A 22,624-nucleotide genomic window follows, 5' to 3' on the forward strand; every position below is an offset into this window, starting at 1 on the left:
CATTGGTTCTCAGCATGTTCAGAGCTGTTTCCCTGAAGGCCAGAGATCCTTCTAGGTGACTAGATAAGCAACAGCGAGTGTTTTCTACAGGGAGTGTTTGGAAAGCTTTTTTGTTTAAGTTTCTTTGTGACCTTGCTGGAGAAAGAGAGAACAAACAAACTAACAAACAACAGTGAGCTTCTTTCTATTTTTTTACATAATCGTTTTGCTTTTTTTGTGTGTGAATTAGGGAACTGGGAGGAGAAATAGAGGATGGCTTCTGAATGCATACAACAAACTCTGTATTAACTATTTCCCTGCATTCATTCATTAAAAGCTGCTGCAGGGCTGGTTGATCTGGGCCATATGCAATTCCAGAGTATTTCCAGCACAGGTATGTGGATCCGCTTTCAACAAGCCTAGCTCCCTTAGCTCAAGTTCAGACTATCTTGAATGCAGTGGAATGGAGGAAAATGTTGATGCTATTATTTTTAGTTTGCTTTTTAAAATAGAGATTTGTCTAAAATGAAAAGTTTGCACTCTATGCCTGTCTGGATATGACTCCACATCCTTCCCCAAACATGGTAGAGATTCTCCCTCATCTCAGACAGAACAGAGGCTGATTATGCACATGAGCTAATTACTTCAGGACTGAACCATGCATTGTAAATATGTTCTGATGTGCCTTGCCGCAAGTGAAACAATAGCTTATGTCTATTGGTTGGAATACTTTGTTTTTTGAATTTAGAGGAAAAAATGTTTTGGATAATGAAAAGTTAAATTGATTTTTGTGGGGAGGAAAACTGCATGCAACTAGAAGCAAGTGTTCCTCACATTTTAAACGTATGTGTGTGCATGTTTAGTTTTTGGTAATGCATGTGTAGGTGTAATCAATACATTAATTAAAAAGTTATGTCATGTGGTATGACTTAATTTATAAATAAGAGGTATGGAGTCCATCTTGCTTGAAAATCATACTTGGGCTCTCTTACATGGAAGGTCCATAGATTTTTTTTTAGTGAGGAGACTGTAGCAGTCTGCACATATGCAAAGTAATTGCACACTTTCCTAAACAGGTTCTGTACAACTCCTACTGTGATGAAAACAGCAAGGTTAAAAACTGCAGCCCTACTATGTCAAAATGTTACCAGCCGCCACTGTCAATGGTGACACCCTACCTCTGGAACACTCTTCCCCTTGAAGTTATATTCCCCATATTGTAGAAGCTGAAAGAGAATGGCTTGCCCCAAGGACACTGGATTTCCTGATCTTGGCTCAGTCTTTTTATTCTTCACCAGTCTCCTCACGATGAGCAGAGCAATCCAGGGAGAACAAGGCAGAACAGACTACCGCTGCATCCCGGCCAAGTTTTGCTGATGGAGCTGGACAGGAGAAAAGATGGGGGCAGTTTTTTCTTCTTTTTTGCTACACCAGTGCTAGGCTGGTGCTGCTGAGGGACCCAGGCCTTTCAGATAATCCACAGGGCTTTGGATCCAACAAATCCAAAGCCACCAGAACCCTGCCCTCATGATTTTCTGCAGTGCTGGGTTGGAGCCCTCCCTGCCAGTGAAGGGTCATTCCCACCTTATCTAACCTCCTCCACAGACTGGTTGTTAAGTTTACATAGTAACTTCCATAAAGAGACATTTACTTACTCCTGAGTGCTCTGAATCAGCCCATCTCCCTTGCTAAGAAAAAGCTTGACTGGCTAACTACCATACTGTTACCTGGACTTTAATGGTTAAAATCAACATGTAGAATTGTCTCTGAAAGCTGACACCCACTTTTCTCTGCAGATAAAGAGGCGATCCTTCAGTGTATATTTATGTATATATACTGAATTCAGACAGTCAAGGAATTTAAAACTAGCACCATAACGTAGCTCAGGAGATAAATCAGTAACCACTGCAGTCACTACAAGGGTGTCCTTTAACTACAGTCCCAAGCCAAAACCACAAAGCAGCTGAAACATTTCCTACTGCTTTCTCTCACTTTCACTGAGGGAGGAGGGAGCATCTCCTCGATCCCTTTGGGTCCAGCTGCTGTAGCCTATTCAAGCACAAGAGCAATGTCAGAGGGTAGAGACACACTTAGTGTTCTGCCGGTTCCAGTGCGTCTCCACTTCTCTTTTCTGAATACAGGGGCACAAGACATTAGTCAAACCCTAACCCTTTTTACTGTAAAACCTGGTGGGATCAGCTCCAGCGCATGGTGTTGTTTTTGAAAACTCAGCTTCAAACAGATTTTACAACTGATTGGCAGATCAACCTGTTGCCTCCAGGTGTAGCTAATGGAAACACTTTGCTGTAGGTAACTAGTGTGCTCATAGCCAGAAAAACGGTAGCAGCTGCAATTGCAACAAAGCAGGCTGATATGTTGTTAAAATCTCCTTACCCTCTCCACCACTGTAGCCTTGTGCATCAACTGCATTTTCCAAATAGTTTTCAGTCACATAGAACTACCTCGGTAGCTATAGCAGCTCATCCTCCAGATAAAAAAGCATGAATGATGGCAGCAAGATCCCTAGCACAGCCTGTATCTGATGGCATTCTCTACACAGCTCTTGCAGTATATGGCCAATACCTCCCACAACACAACAGTTATAAAAGTGAAAGCCTGCTGGTGGGCTGAGTGACAGAAAAGTACAAAAGAAATTAACAACTAGAATCAGTTTTCTCCCCCTCCTGGTGTTGCAGCCTTCTAAAGACAAACTGCTCCTGGAACTTTAATCACAAAGCATATAAAATCAAAACAAGCTCTTTGTCACAGAGTGGATATTCATCAGCATTACTTTGTTAAGTAAAGTGCCTCGGGCAGCAGTGAAGATTGATTTGGCTGCGTTTCTGCTGTTGTTAACTATGCTATTATTCCCCTGTTGTCAGGCAAAACAAACAGGGCTAGAAAACAGAATGGCCAGTAAAACAAGCCTCTGGTGTCATTGGGAACCACTGGGATGGAGAGCTACCAAGAGTTGCTCTGCTTAGATAGTTCTGCTCTGGTAAACAGGTTTCCCAAAAGGCTTCTGCTGTGATAATCCATCCATAATTCATGGATGTCAAGTGCAAACACTGGCGCTACAAATGAGCCATTGACATGTCTACAAAGAATATCCCAACCACTTTTGTTTCTTGGTGACGTTGCCCCTCGAGTCCTCATAGCACCACCAGGGGGCTGAATATTATCTTGCTGTAGAGTTTTCTCAGTTTTGCTTCTCTGCTAGCAGAGAAATTAAAATGTCTTTCTTTTAACATTTCCAAGGCAATGTATATTAGAGACAGGGGACCATGCTTGAATAGCTGATCCTTTTAAATGGCATCAGCATGGTGGGAAGAAGGACTTTTGTACTTTTATATCATACCTTTTCAAGACCTCCAGATGGCATACATTCTTCCCACCCCCATTGTATCTTCACAACAACCCCAGGAGGTAGGTTGGGCTGACAAGTAGTGAGCGGCCCAAGGTCACTCAGTAAGCTCTGTCATTGAGTGAAGATTTGAATCCTGGGTCTCCTGGATCCCAACCCGGCCCTCTAACCACTGCACTAGGGATACCACAAGCCAGGGATGTTGCTAGGAGATGGCCCTGGAGTCCTGAGTCTTTGTAAAGAGGGATTTGCATGCCTCCAATTTTAATCCAGAAATGTATGTATGTATTTATTATTATGCCACCTACACAAAAAGGCAGTAAGGAAGGATCATAGCTTAGTGGTACAGCATCTGCTACGCATACTGAAGGCCCCAGGTTCAATCCCTGACATATCCAGGTAGGGCTGGGAGACCCTCTCTGCCTGAAATTCTGGGGAGCTGCTGCCAGCCAGTGTTGACAATACCTCCAGGAAAGCCCTCTCTCTTGTTGCCATGCTCCAAATTTGAGAAAGAGAGGCACTCTGAGGAGGGACTCCGTAGATGACGTGAAGGTTCAAGCAGGCTGATACAATGCCACTATCATTAAATTCTCTCTGTTTTCCTTAGTTTACAGTTTTATTAGCATGTGGTTATACTTTTGGAAAAAAGGAACTTCTCTTATCTATCAGACCATATAAAAACTACCTAGCATTGCGAAAACATTTACCAAACCTATGTAATTAGATAACAACTTATTGAAATGTAAATATACATCTATGACTATTGAGGTTTGCTTCTTTCAAAAATACTTTCTAAATGTCATAGAAAGCATTCTTAGCTATAAATAATATTGCCAGGTGCCTGATTTTAAACAACATGGTGTTGAATTTCCATTCAACAGAAAACATTATTGAATTTTAAATGTATCACACTTTGCTGAAATGCAATTCAACTTTAAAATGTAATCTAAAACATCTCAAATACGTTGGATATTGGCATGGCTGCAAATTCTGTCTCCTAAGAATATTTAATTATAGTAAATCACATTCCACCTCAGAAAGTATATGTGGGGAACAAAAACACCCCTGGGAAGTCTAGGGAGATGATTCCATGAGAGACAGAGGGAAAGGAGGTGAAAAGGTGGAATTAACTTTCAATGGCTACTAGCCATGATGGCTATGTTCTCCCTCCACTGCCAGAGGAAGTATGCCTTTAAATACCAGTTGCTGGGAATCGCAAGGGAGGAGAGGACTGTTGAACTTAGGTCCTGCTGGCAGGCTCCCCACAGTCATTTGATGCTGACTACAGATGGGCCTTTGGCCTGATACAGCATGACTCTTCTTTGGTTCCTATCTCTTTACGGCATATCTGTCAATTTCCAGGCGAGTTGGCCTTCTCAGAGGTGGTATGACCTTTTCAGAGAGGCTCACCTAGCACTTTCTTTATGGTCATTCCAGTGCCAGAGGAACACTTTTTAGAGGCTCCCATGCTATATAGACCTATACCTATACCTATACCTGTATCTATATCTATATATTATTGTTTTGAACCACTGTTTATGTGCTGTGCAACTTGTTTTATGATATTGTTGTTTTAATTGTATTTGATCATGTCATGTTTCTGACCTGCTCAGAGAACAATGTTGTTGGGCAGTCTTCTATAAATCTAGTAAATAAAATGATGAAATAAGTCATGACCATTTTCTAATGTCTATTGAAAGCTGCTTAGTGGATAAATCCTGGAACAGAAAAAAAAAACCCAAATATTAAGCCTAAAGAGATACAGTAAAATTTTTGAGATTGATTACATAGTGCGTCATGGAATTTAAATATACCATAGCATCCAGGCGAATGATCTTCATACCAGAAAAACATTGTAGAAAGCCAGAGAGAGATAAAAACAGTGCAACCATTATTTTTATGGTTTTTTAAGACTTCACATCCTAGTTAAACAAACAGATAAAAGAGACATAGAAAGGAAGCATATCCTATCACCAAAGAGCCATTTCAAAAAGTATAAATATTCAATTGGTAAGAAAAGAAGGAAATGCGTATTTTGTACGTTCTGTAAACTTCAGTGGTAGTGTATATTTTTGATATTAGAACAGAGAACTCCCATATATCCTGCAAATGATAACAATTGAAACAGTGTGACAACCCCCCTTGTTCCTATGAACACTGGCATTAATGGCTTCAGAAATTTAGAAGCAGTTTGTCTTCCGAGGAACAGATCCAGGGGAAAAATAGGATTTTTGTTCTACAATTTCTTCTGTACCAATCAGTCTGTAATGCATAGGGGCTGTACACATGAAACAGAATTCGTATAGGTAAACTTACAACTTTGTTAAATCTTCTAAGTTCAAGGTGACATACATACTTCTCCCCCCTGTTTTATCCTCACAACAACCCTGTGAGGTAGGCTGAGAGACTGTGACTGGCCTATGGTTGAGTGGGGAGTTGAACCCTGTTCTACCAGAGTCTAGTCCAACACTGTAATACATCACACTGGCTCTTTGAATGCACTCCTAACATTTCATTATATTACAGTGTAAACCACAGCAAAAGATATATCTGGGCAAGGCTGGGAGTGTGAAAGGAACTTTGGCCTCTGGGTAGTGTCTTAATGGAATCTAATGATGCTACAGTGCATACTCTATATAAAACAACTGAGACCATATGATACAAAATGTTGCAGTTTAGACTGGTCCTGTTCAGGTTTTCCAAAAACCTCATTCCATTCCCCCCAGCACCACCTCTTTTTTGCCAGATTGGGTGTTTTTTATGCATATTTTTGTGCTACCGGAAACCTCAAGGTTCTTCCAGACATGCTAATACTTCCCTCTTGTTCATGGATGGTGCCATTTTGGCTCCATAAGAACAAGCACTTGGAGCATGAGTTTGTCTTTAGTATATGATTATAAGAGTCTGTCCACAGCTGGCAAAAAATAGTTCAGTGTAATTTATTAAATTTATTTATCTCTTCACACAACTGAAAGGAATCCAAAAGTGATTTGCAAGAGATGTAAAATGCAAAATGACATTAAATCCACAAAACAATGCAAAAGCGTCCATCCAGAATCACCCGAAACATAAAATATTCACTCCTACCCCATACAAGAATGAACACCAGAAACAGCTGTTGAAAGCCAGACCATTAACACTGTCCAAATGCCCAGGAAAATAAACATGTTTTTGCCAGAGTTCATGTTGGGCTAGCTTCCCTGGGGAGAGCATTTCATCTTTGGAGGGAGAGGTGGGGGGTGCTAAGAGAGGAAGATAGAGCTTATTCTCAAGACATTATTTTCAGAAAAGCCATGTCTCTTTAAAGGGGTTTTCATTACTGGATAAATGTGTCATGAAAAACTATGGAATGCTTTAAAAGAAATGGGGGTGCCACAGCATCTGATTATCCTGATGCGCAACCTGTACTCTGGACAAGAGGCTACTATAAGGACAGAATATGGAGAAACCAATTGGTTCCCCATCGGAAAGGGTGTGAGACAGGGTTGTATTTTATCACCTTATTTGTTTTATCTGTATGCAGAACATATCATACGGAAAGCGGGATTGGACCAAGATGAAGGAGATGTGAAAATTGGAGGGAGAAACATCAATAATTTAAGATATGCAGACAATACCATACTCTTAGCAGAAACCAGTAATTTGAAACGAATGCTGATGAAAGTTAAAGAGGAAAGCACAAAAGCAGAACTACAGCTGAATGTCAAGAAGACTAAAGTAATGACAACAGAAGATTAATGTAACTTTACAGTTGACAATGAGGGCATTGAACTTGTCAAGGATTATCAGTACCTTGGCACAGTCATTAACCAAAATGGAGACAATAGTCAAGAAATCAGAAGAAGGCTAGGACTGGGTAGGGCAGCTGTGAGAGAAGTAGAAAAGGTCCTCAAATGCAATGATGTATCACTGAACACCAAAGTCAGGATCATTCAGACCATGGTATTCCCGATCTCTATGTATGGATGTGAAAGTTGGACAGTGAAAAAGGCGGATGAGAGAAAAATAAACTCATTTGAAATGTGGTGCTAGAGGAGAGCTTTGCGCATACCATGGACTGCGAAAAAGACCAATAATTGGGTGTTAGAACAAATTAAACCAGAACTGTCACTAGAAGCTAAAATGATGAAACTGAGGTTATCATACTTTGGACGCATCATGAGAAGACATGATTCACTAGAAAAGACAATAATGCTGGGGAAAACAGAAGGGAGTAGAAAAAAAGGAAGGCCAAACCAGAGATGGGTTGATTCCATCAAGGAAGCCACAGACCTGAACTTACAAGATCTGAGCAGGGTGGCTCATGACAGATGCTCTTGGAGGTCGCTGATTCATAGGGTCACCATAAGTCGTAATCGATTTGAAGGCACATAACAACAAACAACATGTTCTTGTGGACAATTCAGATGCACCATTTACTGTTCAGTGATGCTATTAACTGCAGCACTTCTACAAGGCTGCTAGGTAACCACATCAGTCTGGTGTGGACCGCTCTCACTCTCTCAGGGGTCATCCAAATGAACTAGTGGAATAAATAGTTTATAACCAGGCCAGTGTCTGAACCAATGGGCTGCTTGAACGAAGTGGAACTATGCTGGAGACTCAGAGGACAAAACAATCGACTCACTCCTCTCTCTGTAGCACCAAGACAGATGCAGAACCGCCCCCCAATTCTAGTTCCTTGTCCTTCTGACAGAAATGTCACCACAAGCAAACACCTTCTAAGATTATACAACCTTCTAAGATTATAGAATAATCTGGCCAGGTTTGAACATTGCTTTAGAAGACTCTTCTCAATGGCTAACACACTCCCTTTTCATGCTGATTGGCTCATAAGATGCTGGAGACATAGGGACCCTGCTGGGACTGGCTCCCAAAAAAGAAAGGGGTCTAAGATCCCCGCAACACCCTGGAAGTCTATACCCCCGCTGCTCTTGCTTTCACCATGATCTTATCTGGATGACTCCTTTGTTCTCTATAACCTCCTTATTCTCTCTGTCTGATCTTCATCTCTCCTCAGAATCTTGCTCCCAACCACCTCTGACCCAAACTTTCAGGGTGGCTCCGAAGGACTCTGCTCTCTAGGCATTCCTCAGGGCGCTTACACAGGGTTACACTCTATATAAGAATTATTATAGGTGCTATGTTAATTTTAAATGGATGAATTCTATGTGATCTAATATCTCAGATTTCACCATGTGTTTGTATATGTGTGGGGGAAGAGAAAACAAGGTAGGATTTCAGGGAAACATAACTGGGAGGTGAAATAAACACATTTTGTTGAAAGTCCCCTTGATTTCAAGATAAGTGTATGTATGTGTATAAGATTGTGGTGCTACATACTCTTCTGTCAGAAGGTCAGGGCTCACAGTGTGTCCAGTGGTGCTTGTCAGGCATGCATTTCTCCAACAGCAACCTTTTTTTGAAAGAAAGAAAGAAAGAAAGAAAGAAAGAAAGAAGAAAGAAAGAAAGAAAGAAAGAAAGAAAGAAAGAAAGAAAGAAAGAAAGAAAGAAAGAAAGAAAGAAAGAAAGAAAGAAAGAAAGAAAGAAAGAAAGAAAGAAAGAAAGAAAGAAAGAAAGAATCCTTGTTTTGTCCAGTCTGCCTTACAGACCTCCACTCAGGAAGTCAGAAACCTGTTAGTATCATATGGAATGCTTCCTGCAGCTTGAAACGTTTTTAAGGTCTTTTTCCTGCCTTTTATATCTGGCAACATGATTTTAACAGAGCTGCTTTTGTTAGCTTCTTTCGTTATGTTACTCATACACAGGTATTCTGTAGCTCCATCAACAGTCTTGGACATTTCTTGTACCAAAAAAGAATGCTGGCGTTCCATTCTTCACCACTTACCTGCTGCCACACAGTTCTACAAATCTTTGCAATCAGGCTGGCTCTTAAGCGATTCCGCTCACACCTGCTTCTTTGGATTACCTAGCCTCATTTTAACCAGCAGGTATGTTTTTCAAGTTTCCAGCTTAATCACTGGGCTGGTATTTTTATTTTACCACTGCAGGCAAAAAACCTTGTAAATAAGCCCTCAGGTGCTAATAACCTCATTGACACAACCACTATAATGCCTCCTAGTAGCAATACAGCTTAACAGAGCAAGAGTTCTCTGTATATAATTAGTTATAGTAAATTTCTTGTTATTGTTTAGTTCCTCTGTGTGGCCTTTTCCTTCATGATACTTTTCACTGGCGATGAGGATGGGATACTGAGGCACAAAGAGTGTTTTCTTCATGCATTAGAGGGTTAAAGGGAGAGAACATTTCTCCTTAGACTGGATTAGGACATCAGCTTGGGCCTTGTGGAAACCACTGCAAAGCACTCCAGGTCAGTGTGTATCTTGTGGAATATGGCCACCCAAAGGCATCTTGAAGAATTTAACCCTGCATATCCCAGCAAGTGGGAAAGTTATGCAGCCAGGCTGGAGTTTTACTTGGCAGCAAATGGCATTACAGAGTCAGAGAAGAAACGTGCTGTGTTACTCAGTGTCTGTGGGGCAGACACCTTTGACCTAGCCCATGCCCTCGTAGCACCAGCAAAACTTGCTAATACATCTTATGAGGATAACCTGAATGGTTTACAAGGATATTTCTCTCCAAAACTGTTTGAAATAGCACAACTTAATTCTTTCTACAAACGAAGTCAGGGCCCAACAGAGAGTGTGTCACTGTATGTTGCTGAACTTAAATGCATGGCAAAACACTTGAGATGCTGCGTGATCACCTGGTCTGTGTGGTTCATGATGGGGGCCTGCAAAAGTGTGCGTCTGCAAAAGGACAGCTCATGTTCAAGACTGCATTAGAGGAAGCTCTGGCTACAGAAGCAGCAGCAGCAGCAGCAGCAAGCGCTCAAGAAGTGCACTTGGCAAGAAACTCACCCTGTTCAGAAACCCAGCTGGCTAAAGATTCAAATCAACAACTTCTAGAGATCCACAGGCTGCAGTGCAAATGCTCATCAACCAGAGTAGGTGCTGCAGGACCTCCGAGATCCAGACAAGTTTCTCCAATGAAATATAAGAGCTGTGGTGGATCCCATGAATGGTGTGCCTGCCGTTTCAGAGGTGCACAGTGTCGGTATTGTCAAAAAGTTGGGTATATTGAGCAATTATGCCAAGCCAAAGTGGAAGCAGCCGCCCCCAGAAGTGCAGTGGAAAGGAAAACACCATGAAGCAGTACCACACACACTGTACAGAAGTTTTCCAAATATGATGACGCAGAGGAGGTGATTAACCACATCAAGCCAGGGTTGCAGTACTCTGCCAATGTGAGGAAGGTGGAGGTGACAGCCACTATCCAGGGCACTCCATGCACCATGGAAGTTGGTTCGGGGTCAGGTTATACTATCATCTCATCGGAAACCTACCAGCAAATATTTCCTTGATGGGGGCCCCAAGTTGTCCCTTTCCACTTCAAACTTACTGATTACAAGGAAAATCAGGTTCCAATAAAGGGCATCTGTGAAGTTGAGGTGCATTTCCAAACTTTCCATGGAACTTTACAGCTATTGGTTGCTCAAGGGCATCACACCAGTCTCCTTGACTTAGTCTGGTTTGAGCCATTGGGCATTGCTCTCACGGGGGTCCACCAGATTGGTGAATCATTATGGGATAGTATCCTAAATGATTTCAAAGCTGTTTTTGATAAAGGTCTTGGGAAATATAAGGGTTCTCCTATTTAGTTGTTCTTGGATCCTACTGTGGCCCCCATCCGTATGAAACCCTGTTGTGTTCCGTTTGCACTGTGAGCAAAGATTGATGCTGACCTTGATCACCTCATAGAGGCGCATTTTGGAGCCAATGACACACCCTACATGGGAGACACCCATTGTCACTCCATTGAAGGCCAATGACGACATCCGCATTTGTGGTGACAAAGCCCTGCATCAGCATCCATATCCAATCCCAGTGGTGAGTCATCTTTTGGCATCACTTTCACAAGGAAACGTTTTTGCGAAGTTTGACCTGGCCCAGGCCTATCAGCAACTGTCCGTGGGATATACTGCATCGTTTTGCTGTTGCTGGTCTCTGGGTCAAGCATGAGAAATGTGTATTTGGTGTTTCCCAAATTGAATTCCTTGGCTACAGTATTGATGCCGCTGGCATTCAGCCTACCCCGGAAAAATGTAAAGCAATTCATGAAGTTTCAGTGCCCTGTAATAAACAGGAACTCCAAGCTTTCTTGGGACTCTTGAATTTCTATCACGCCTTCTTGAAACATAAGGTTACAGTGGCAGAACCATTGCATCGCCTTCTTGACAAGCATGCTGCATGGCAGTGGACAGCCCGGCATGAAAAGGCTTTCCGTGATGTAAAACACCAGTTATCATCTGACAGTGTCTTGGTGCACTATGATGAACAGAAGCCTTTGATTCTCCCATTTGATGCATCTCTATATGGTATTGGAGCTGTCCTGAGCCACCAACTTGAGGACTCTTGTGAGGTGCCTATTACTTTTCTACCCCAGAACAACGTCTTCAACAGAATGGAATTATGCCCAAATTGATAAGGAGGCCCTGGCTATTGTGGCTAGCATAAAAAAATTCAATGACTATGAGCCGCCTTCCTCTCTCTTCTGCTGTGGTTGATGAAACCCCTCCGCTGGATGTGCTGTTAGAGTCATTACCGGAACCACCCCTCCGTGCTGGGAATATTGCCACTGCATCATCCAAAGACCCAGTTCTTGCCCGTGTTCTCAACTGGGTGTGGAAGGGATGGCCATTAGGGAAGCTTGAGGAGAAATTCAGACTATTTGTATCCAAACATGAACTATCAGTGCACAAGGGATGCCTCCTGTGGGGAAATAGAGTTGTCATTCCTACTGTGTTGAGACATCGGGTGTTGGAGGCCCTACATGTTGGACACCCTGGTATAGTGCGAATGAAGGCTCTGGGGCGCAGCTAGGTATGGTGGCCCAAGATGGACAGCGAGATTGAAGAATGCATCAAGAGATGTGAGAAGTGTCAGGTTTCAAGACCAGCTCCACCACATGCCCCAGTGTACCCATGGGAATAGATAAAAACACCATGGTCATGGCTTCATATTGACTTTGCAGGCCCCTTCCAGGGACAAACTTTCTTGATTGTTGTTGATTCATACTCCAAATGGTTAGAAGTGGTTCCAGTATCATCAATGACATCTCATATTGTTATCAAGACCTTACGCAGGCTTTTCACAACACATGGGTTGCCAAACACCATTTTCTCAGACAATGGGGCCCAGTTCACATCTGCGGAATTCTGCACATTCCTGGATAATGGACTGATTCGGTATGTCACTTCAGCCCCTTTTCATCCAGCAACCAATGGCCAGGCCGAAAGGATGGTCAGGACAACAAAGGATGCATTGAAACAGATTGTAGAAAGTGACTGGGACTGACACCTTGCAAGTTTTCTCCTGACACAACACATCACACCTTGTGCCACAACTGGAAGGAGTCCAGCTGAGCTATTAATGAACAGACAACTAATGACTCTGCTTGATTGTTTGCATCCTGACTTGACCGAGAACCGACCCAGGGAGTCCATTGCCATTCAAGAACCTGCATGGGTGTTCACCCCAGCTGACCCGGTGTATGTCAGGAACTACGGTGCTGGTGAAATGTGGATTCCTGCCACTGTGACCCAAGCCACGGGCCCATTGTCCTACAGGGCTCAAATACCAGACGGCTATGTGTTACATCGACATGTGGACCAGATGAGAGGATGAAGCCCAGCTCCATCAGTTCTCTCTGAGGGTGCTGGAAATACTCAAGTGGAAAGAGAAAATGAGCCAGGGGCCGCTCCTGATGCCAGCCAAGAGCAGTTGTGCCTGGACCCTGAAGTGAACCAGCATGAACCAGAGCCAAATGGGGATCTAGGGGATGCACCATCAGCTTCAATGCAAAATTGTCGCCGATCGACCCACACCAGGGCTCATCCCAAGTATCTTCAGGACTATCCAGGCTTGCCATACCAGGAACTGCTAGGTCAGCCCCAGGCTGTGGCAGTTTCAGTTCCTGGTATGGCAAGCCTGGAGGGCCAATACACTACAATATCTACCCTCTCTTCCACAATGATTTAAAGTCTTGTCTGAAGGCCATGGCATAAGCATGACACACAAATAATAAAATAGTCACATAAATCAGAGTATTATTTCTACAAATAAAAAATATTTCTCAGATGAAAGCTTTAAATGGAATCAAAGTTATTTCTACTAAAATATGCTGTGCTTGGATATATGCATATATATGCACATACATGCACACACATATAGACTTTGGTAGGTTATATGACAATTAACTTACCAGACTGATCAGTGAGAATCAGGGCAAATGACTTCCAGGATTGTGTCAAATTGTAATTATGCATGATTGATTACTTAGTTATAAAGAGCATTACACCAGTTTATACTGAACAGTTAGCCACAGCTCTCATTCTAACTCAACTCATTCCATTCCATTTTAAACACAGTGTAATGTCCTCTTCAAGAAAAGCTCATAGGGAGCTGTTTCATGGTTATATACTTTGACATTTATTAACTTGGAGCCAATTCATAGGTCGCTTTTTCTGACATTGAGATTAACATTCACATAATTAAAAATCACTATGTAAAATGTTACTTGAGAAAAGCCACACAAGTATCCAAAACACACATTGGTTTCTCAAACTGAGTACTGAGAACAGCCACACCAACAACCAGTTTAGCATTAGATTTAACCTTTTTCTGAAACAAATGGTAATTTTTCTATCTGGCAAAAAGACCCCACATCCCTATGTAATACACTATCAGACCACATTACACAACATAAAAACTTAACTTTTCATCAATAACAAATATAAAATCAAAACTAAACTCATGAATTCTATCCCAAAGTCTTTAAATAAATAGGCTTTAAGAAGACACACCTTTAATGGTGTTACTATTAAGTATTATTAAATTGCTGAGGTATAAGTACTGATGATATAGAGACGAGACAATATCATTATCAGCTTCATAACATACAGAAATTAAACAGGGAATTAAATTACGGGGAAAGCTTAATCAGGTAACTTTATGTCCGGCTGCTGTTAAATACACAGGAGCAGAGCCAGTAAAGAGTTAGCAACCCTAGTTACTGCAGCTGCTGCTAAAGCCAAAAAATAAATGCTTTTATTTATCAACCTATTGTCTGAATTCATAATGACTGACTGTTTCCCACATTTAAAGTTTATGGATCCAAGCAAAAGCCTTTTAAGTAGAGACCTTATCCCAGTCTGCATCTGTATTGGAATTGCTTTTAAATATGTTTTAAAAGCTTTTTAAAAAAAAGATTTTTTAAAGATGTTTTGCTTTTATATGTTTTTAAAGATGTTTTAATATATTTTAAAGTCTGTTTTAAAGATGGTTTAGAGTGTTTTAGGGTTTTTGTTTGCTGCCCTGGGCTCCAACTGGGAGGAAGGGTGGAAAATAAATACATAAAACATTCCCAAAGTGTGAGCAGGTGCTTATAATCCTACTTAATTCCTTATCATGGCTTTTAATATAATAATAATAATTATTATTATTATTATTATTAAATTTATTTCTAACCCGCCTTTTGGCCAAAGGCCCTCAAGGCAGTTTACAAAAAAATAGGCACAAGCATAAAAATACATCAATGAAGTTAATACAATTTACAAAAATTAAATAACAAATATCATTATTTAAAAAAACAGCAATTACAACATTATTAAAAAACAGCAGTTACAATTTATACCCCTGCAGATGTTGCTGGACTGGATTGGATGTATGCATTTGTCACCTATTCCCACAAATGGAACCTGAGAAACAGTGAACAGTCACCTATGCTATGAATAACATCAGAAATAGACAGGACAGAGTCATTGAAGTTGTTAGGAGTTGCTGGCACATTTAGTTGGAATCAGCATGAATTACCAGGAGTCTTCTGATAGTGCTGTTGAAATCTTAGTGCTGCTTGCAGCAGCTGCATTGCGTGGGTGGAGAAAGGGTCCAGGTTGTCCTTCTTGGCTATGAGTTCAGGCAAGTACTTGCTCTCAGGCTCGGTCTTGGCCACGGACTCAGCGCCAGGCAGCAGTCGGGACGGGCGGCACTGGAAGCCAGCAGGGGCAAGCCAGTGGCTGAGGGCGGCAGGAGGGGTGGCGGCTGAAGCCCGTGGTGGCCTCCATGAGGAAAACGTGGCCTGAGGTGACTGGAGATGGTCCAAGGGAGCCACCAGGCCCGGAGCCCTGGGAAGCCGCTGCTGGAAGCCATAGGAATCACCTCTGTTAATGTAGGAATCACCTCTGTTAATCAAACTTTGTATCTTTATCACAGTCTTTCACAACGATAGAGTGAAATAGGTATGTTAAGGAAGAAGTAGTTTAGTAGCTTTCCTGCATTACATATGAGTACATATATTTTCCCACTAACCAGTATACCATGTTTAATATAACTCTTTTGATATCCACAGGACTCAACAATCAATGCTGGGAAAAGTATCCTGGAAACATGATGGTATAAATCTGGAGTGGGGAATCTTTGACCCTGCAGATGTTCCTTATCTAAAGCTTCCATCAGCCCTAGCAAGCATGGACAATGGCCAGGGATGATGGGAATTGTAGTTCAGCAACATCTGGAGGGCTAAAGATTCCCCACACCTGGTATAAATCAACCATTTGGCTTGTGGATGGGAGGTCCTCAAACAAACAAAAAGTTCTCCCTCTATATTTTTATTTTATTCAGGGCTGATATCAGCACCTGGCATCTTTGTGCTGCTGCCAGAGTCCCAGCACTTAATGCCTGCCCCTTAAACACAAATCCTTATCTAGACTCTGAGCACTGGGGAATTAGTTGCCATTTCAATTTTTCACAGTGGCCTTGGCAGAGTGTTATTCCACGACATTGTGGATAATTTGAATGGTGGCAAGACCCAGCAGCCTAGTCCTGTTCAGACTTGGAGCACTGGTGTTGCCACCTACCATCACTGCTGAATAAAGGGGACCAGGCCCACCAGAGGGCACTTTGCCCTCAAACCTGGAGCCAACTGCACTTGCATTACTCTGCAATTATGAATGCATTTATCTACCTAAACATTTCTAATGTCTCCAGAAAGTTTATGAAACAGAAATCTGTGTCTTCTACTATGTTTGCATTTCAGCCTAACATTCATGTAGCCAGATGTCCTCTAAGGCACTACTGGATAAGAATAATGCTTTTTGAAGAAGGCGGGAAATCATCATACATGTGGAAACGATCCTTATAACTTTCCCTAATCTTTACTAGAATACTGAAAGGTACTTCTCCTCCCAGTAGACTATGCTTCTATTATTTTCTACCCACCCTGTTTTAATACGAAGCTGCTCAAAAATTCCTACAAATTGTGTAGAGGCTGGTTAGACTGAGAGTCAGTGACTGGCCCAAGGTCACACAGTATGGCTGAGTGGCAATTTTAACCATGATCTCCCAGATCCTAGTCCACTTAATATCTCTCCACCTTATTCCACATTTTGGAAAGAAGATGTAAAAGTGAATAATCTGAGGATGGGGAATAATATTTTTCCATAGGTCTGGACATTTTTTGGGGGGGGGAACCTGGTTAATAGTCCTGTGTGGCACCTGTATGACCAATCAAGGCTGCAATCATGTACATATTTATCAGGGATCAATCCCAATGAAATTCATTGGGGCCTACTTCTGAGTAATAATAGTTATTGTGGCATGAACCAACCCTAGAGACAAGAGAGACCACTTTGGAACACAGGTAAGACATTTAGGTGCTAACAACTGCAATGTTTAAGTGTCCACTGTTCCTTTGCAAAGGAGAAAGATAAGGAGAGAACCAGAACAGATGGCCACACAACATTTCTCCCAGCAGAGAGCCAGAGTGGTATAGTGGTCAGAGTGCTGGACTAGGACCTGGGAACCAGGGTTCAAATCTCCACTCCTCCATGAAGTTTGCTGGGTGACCTTGGGCCAGTCACAGCCTCTCACCCCAACCTATCTCCCAGGGTTGTTGTGAAGATAAAATGGAGAGGGGGAGAACCATATGCACCACCTTGAGCTCCTTGGAGGAAAGGTGGGATGTAAATGTAATAAATAAACAAACAAATAAATTGTGACAGCAAAGACTCCTTCTGAATCAAAGTAAATAGTAATTGGGTGCTAAGTATTTGTACAACTGCAACACCCACAGTATCTTTGCAAAGGACAATGGGGAGAAAACCTCTCTGCCATGCCTCTGTGACCTTATTGGCTATGCCTCCGTGACCTCCTAGCAGCCCTTCCAGGTCCAATTACTACCAGCTGCCATTGGTCTGCATGTATGTTTATGTCTGTATGTGTGTCTATGAGTTATAAAAAATGGATAATTCCTCCTATACACACAAACTCGAGCATACGCACCATTTTTGTTTAGGTCCTGAGGCAGAAAAAAAGCTCTAGAAATTTTCAGCTTGGAAGGTAGGATATTTCAACAATTATGAACAAATTAAACTGAGGTCTTAAAGAAGAAATAATAGACACTAGTTAGAGATATATACTATCAAGAACACCATGTGAAAGAGCTTTAAAATGAATACTGCCAATTTTTGAAAGTGTGAAGGCTGAGAAGAAATACATCGTAAACTCTTTGGCTGCTGCAGTGGTTCCTTATGTTACACACATGCAGTTCATTTGAAAGGCTCTTTCTATTTATATGAGAGCCAGAGTGGTGTAGTGGTTAGAGTGTTGGACTATGACCTGGGAGACCAGGGTTCAAATCCCCACACAGCCATGAAGCTCACTGGGTGACCTTGGGCCAGTCACTACCTCTCAGCCTCAGAGGGAGGCAATGGTCAACCACCTCTGAATACCGCTTACCATGAAAACCCTATTCATAGGGTAGCCATAAGTCGGGATCAACTTCATATACAAACACAGTGAGGAGTTGCTAGTATATGAATCAGTTATGTTTTTGATGCATCCATCAGATTCTGCACTAATGCAAGATTTCTGTAAAGTGCAGCAAAACAAGCAACAACAGGCATAATTCTGCGGTCAAAAGTATTAATGTGCAAATTTTTAACATCATATTTTAATCCTGGCTCAATTTGGATTCACTGCCTCTAGTTGATTCTGTATTAAGTGTAATTTTGTACAAAACCTCTTCATTAGAATTCAGTATTTTGTTGTTGTTCTGAATGAATTTTTTGGGGGGGAGGGGAATGCCTGGTGGTACAATTAATGCTTATGGAGGCCTACAGGTTATTCTCTTTTTCTCTGGATATTGCCACCCACCACCACACACAGGGAGAACCAAATAGAAGGTTGATTTAGCTAAATATCACTTTTGCACAATTTATTTATTTATTGTTTGATTTGTAAGATTTATACAATGCTTTTCACCACCGAAGTTCTCACAAAGTGGTTTACAGCAATAATGAAAAACATAATAAAACACAACAACAATTCAAACATTAAAACTAGCAGCAGTGCAGTAATACACACTCCACTACAGAGTAAACTCAAACAAGGAGAGGAGATGCATTTTTATTAGGCCATCAGTGATGTGGTGCTTTACGGGGAGGGAATTCCACAGTTAGAGAGCAATTACTGCAAAGGCACTATCCCATGTTCTGATGCAGCAAGCAACACTCACCAATTACAATGAGAAGAACCCCCTCCACAAATCTAAGAGCTCAGGCTGGCTGGAGGGGGGTGGTCCATAAAGAACATAGGTCCCAAGTCACTCAGGGCTTTATAAGTTAGGCTTAACATCTTGAACTAGGCCTGGTAACATATAGCCAATCCGTGCAGATCCCATGAAATAGGTATTAAATGGCATCACACTAAAGTGCCAGCCAAGAATCTAGCAGCAGCATTCTGCACTAGCTGCAATATCTGGACTGTCTTCAAGGGTAGCCCCACACAGAGTGCATTACAGGCAGACCCCGCTTTAACGTTCGCAATGGGACCGGAGAGTATATTTTAAGTGAAAATCTACTTTAAGTGAACCAATTGTCTTCACTTGTACTGCACGCAATCACCACTAGATGGCAGCGGCGTCATGCCAATAAAATGTATGTTATTGCGAAGCGTGCGAATGTTAAGCGGGGTATGGGGACGTATGTAGCATGTACGTTATAGCTAGGCAACGTTAAGTGAAGCAACGTTAAGTGGGGTATGCCTGTACACTAATTGAGACATCGGTATTTAATTAAAAACAACAATTCAACATTGATATTAATACCCCCCTTCCCCCAAAGCACCGATGTCAATTTTTCCTGTTGTGATAACTAAGGGCTGGTGATATTTGCTCTTGAGCACTTTTTTAAAAAATGTGCATGTACACAGATACAGAAATACCTTCATACATGCTCAGAGCAGAAAAAGGTAGTGGTGGGTGGAGGATTAATAACAGAGAGAAGAGGGAGGGAAACACTTCCAGATACTTTTGTCAAGTTCTGTTGACTGGTGTGGATGTCAAATGGTTGAACAATTAATATGCATAATTGGGGAGGGGGGAACACAAATGTGTAGAAACTAACATACCAATCACATACACATAAAAAAAGCTGTAAACCGCCCAGAGAGCTTCGGTTATGGGGCGGTATATAAATGTAATAAATAAATAAATAAATATAATGCCCCCAATCTAAAAACACCCACTATGTAAGAAACCTCACATTTGGAGGAGTTCCTCCATTTGTGCAAGCTATTGTGCATGGCTGAGGCCTTTTTATCACTCACTAGAGCAGGGGTGGTGAACTTTCGGCATGCGTGCTCAAGGTGGCATTCCAAAAAATTTTGTTGACACACCAGGCTCTCTGCCTCCCCCAAGAGGGACCACTGTCTGAGAACCTTGTGGGATCTCTTCCTCCCACACAGGCCTCGTGTGCCTTTGCTGGGGCTCTCAGGCAACACGCTGTGCTTTCACACACTCTCCTTAGAGCATGGACAACCACAAGAAGAAGAAGGACAACCACAAGCAGCTGGAGAGAAAGAGAGGCAGGAGGGAAGAAAGGAAGGAAGGGGAAGAGCCTTGTTGCTGCCGGGTGGCAGGAGGGGCCTGGGTCACCAGTGCAGTTTTCAGTTTCTCTTGCTTTCCTCTCTTTCCCCCATCCCAACCTAGAGTTGGAAGGAAGTGAGAGACTGGCAAACTTTTTTTGTGCTGAGCTCCAGGGAGGTTGCCTGGTTGGTCTAGCCTACGAGGAAGGGACCCTCCAAGCCAGCCTTTCCCAACCAGTGTGCCTCCAGATGTTGTTGGACCACAACTCCCATCAGCCTCAGCCAGCATATGGCTGAGGCTGATGGGAGTTGTGGTCCAACAACATCTGGAGGCACACTGGTTGGGAAAGGCTGCTCCAAGCGGTAGGGCAAAAGGAGAAAGACAGACAGAAACCAAGTTTGGGACTTAGCCGTGAAAGGAGAAGAGGAGACTACGACCTGGCAAGGAGGCTGGTTGGCTGCCTTGTTTTAAGAGCCACTGTTGTTGCCACGGCCAAACAGCACAGAGGCGCAACTGGGCAGGAGTGAGGATACCCCCACGCTGAGGTGAACAGAGCGAGGCAATTGGCCGCTGCAATTCCCTCCTAAGTTATATTATCATATTTACGTTTATCAGTGAGATATTTTTAAATTGTATTTACCCTTTTCAGCTTGTTCAGAATGTCAGCTCAACCAACAAAGAAACAAAAACATTCAAATGAAGGGAGCAGCAGGAGAGATTTTCAAGAATCGTGGAGTGAGAGATTTAGCATGATCAAAAAGGGTGATCAAGCATTATGCATCTTATATTCCGAAACAGTGGTGTGCAGGACTTCCTCTATAAAGCGGCATTATGAAACTGTTCATAAATGGCTTTGCAATAAAAGTGAGCAAGAACAAAGAGAACACATTTCTCGAGAAATCAGCAACAAAAAAATGCAGTCAAATGTTTTGATAAAATTTGTTTCAGGTAGTTCCAACTTAGCTGCTGCTGGTTTTGAGATTTCAAAGATTATTGCTCAACATGGAAAACCACTCAGTGATGGGGAGTATATTAAAGAATCATGGCTAGAATGTGCTCCATTCCTTTTTGAAGGTTTTCCAGAAAAGGAAAAAATTATTCAGCGCATTAAGGTTTTGCCGTTGAAGAGAAACACAGTAAAAGATAGAATATTAAAGATGAAAACAAACATAGCAGAACAGCTAACAAAAGATATTGGTTCATGTAAATTCCTTTCCATTTGTCTTGATGAGAGCACTGATGTTACATCATAAGCTAGGCTAGCCATTATTCCTCGATTTTGTAGGGGTGATGAAATATGCAAAGAACTGGTTAACTTGGTAACATTACTTGAACATACCACAGGGGCTGGAATATGTAAGTAGTGAACGAATTGTGTAATTGACTGGTTGACCTTTCAAAAATAGTTTCCATGACAACTGATGATGCACCCAGCATGATTGGTAAAGAAGCAGGTTTTATAAATGTGTTTGCAAAATACGTTGGACATCCACTGGTAGGCTTTCATTGTATTGTACACGAGGAGGCTTTATTTATTTATTTATAATTTTATTTATATCCTGCCCTTCCTCCCAGCAGGATCACAGACAGGCAAACAGAAGCACTAAAAACACTTTAAAACATCGTAAAAACAGACCTTAAAATACATTAAAACAAAACAATGTTAAAATCATTAAAAAAAAAAAAGCTTTAAAAACATCTTTTAGAAAAGGGTTAAAACATTATCAAAAAACATATTAACAAGCAATTCTAACACAGACGCAGACTGGGATAGGTCTCAACTTAAAAGGCTTGTTGAAAGAGGAAAGTCTTCAAAAGGCGCCGAAAAGATAGCAGAGATGGTGCCTGCCTAATATTCAATGGGAGGGAATTCCACAGGATAGGTGCCGCCACACTAAAGGTCCATTTCCTATATTGTGCAGAACAAACCTCGAGCTGAGATGGTATCTGCAGGAGGCCCTCACCTGCAGAGTGCAGTGATCGACTGGGTATATAAGAGGTAAGGTGGTCTTTCAGGTATCCTGGTCCCGAGTTGTATAGTGCTTTGTACACCAAAACTAGAACCTTGAACTTGGCCTGGTAGTAAATGGGCAGCCAGTGCAATTCTTTCAGCAGTGGGGTGACATGATGGCGATACCCTGCCCCAGTGAGCAGTCTCACCACTGCATTTTGCACCAGCTGCAGCTTCCGAACTAACCTCAAGGGCAGCCCCACATAGAGCGCATTACAGTAATCCAGCCTAGAGGTTACCAGTGCGTGGACAACAGTGGTCAGGCTATCCCGGTCCAGAAACGGCCACAGCTGTCTTACCAGCCGAAGCTCGTGAAAGGCACTCCT

Source organism: Rhineura floridana, chromosome 8 (genome assembly GCF_030035675.1).
Source record: "Rhineura floridana isolate rRhiFlo1 chromosome 8, rRhiFlo1.hap2, whole genome shotgun sequence".
NCBI lineage: Eukaryota > Metazoa > Chordata > Lepidosauria > Squamata > Rhineuridae > Rhineura > Rhineura floridana.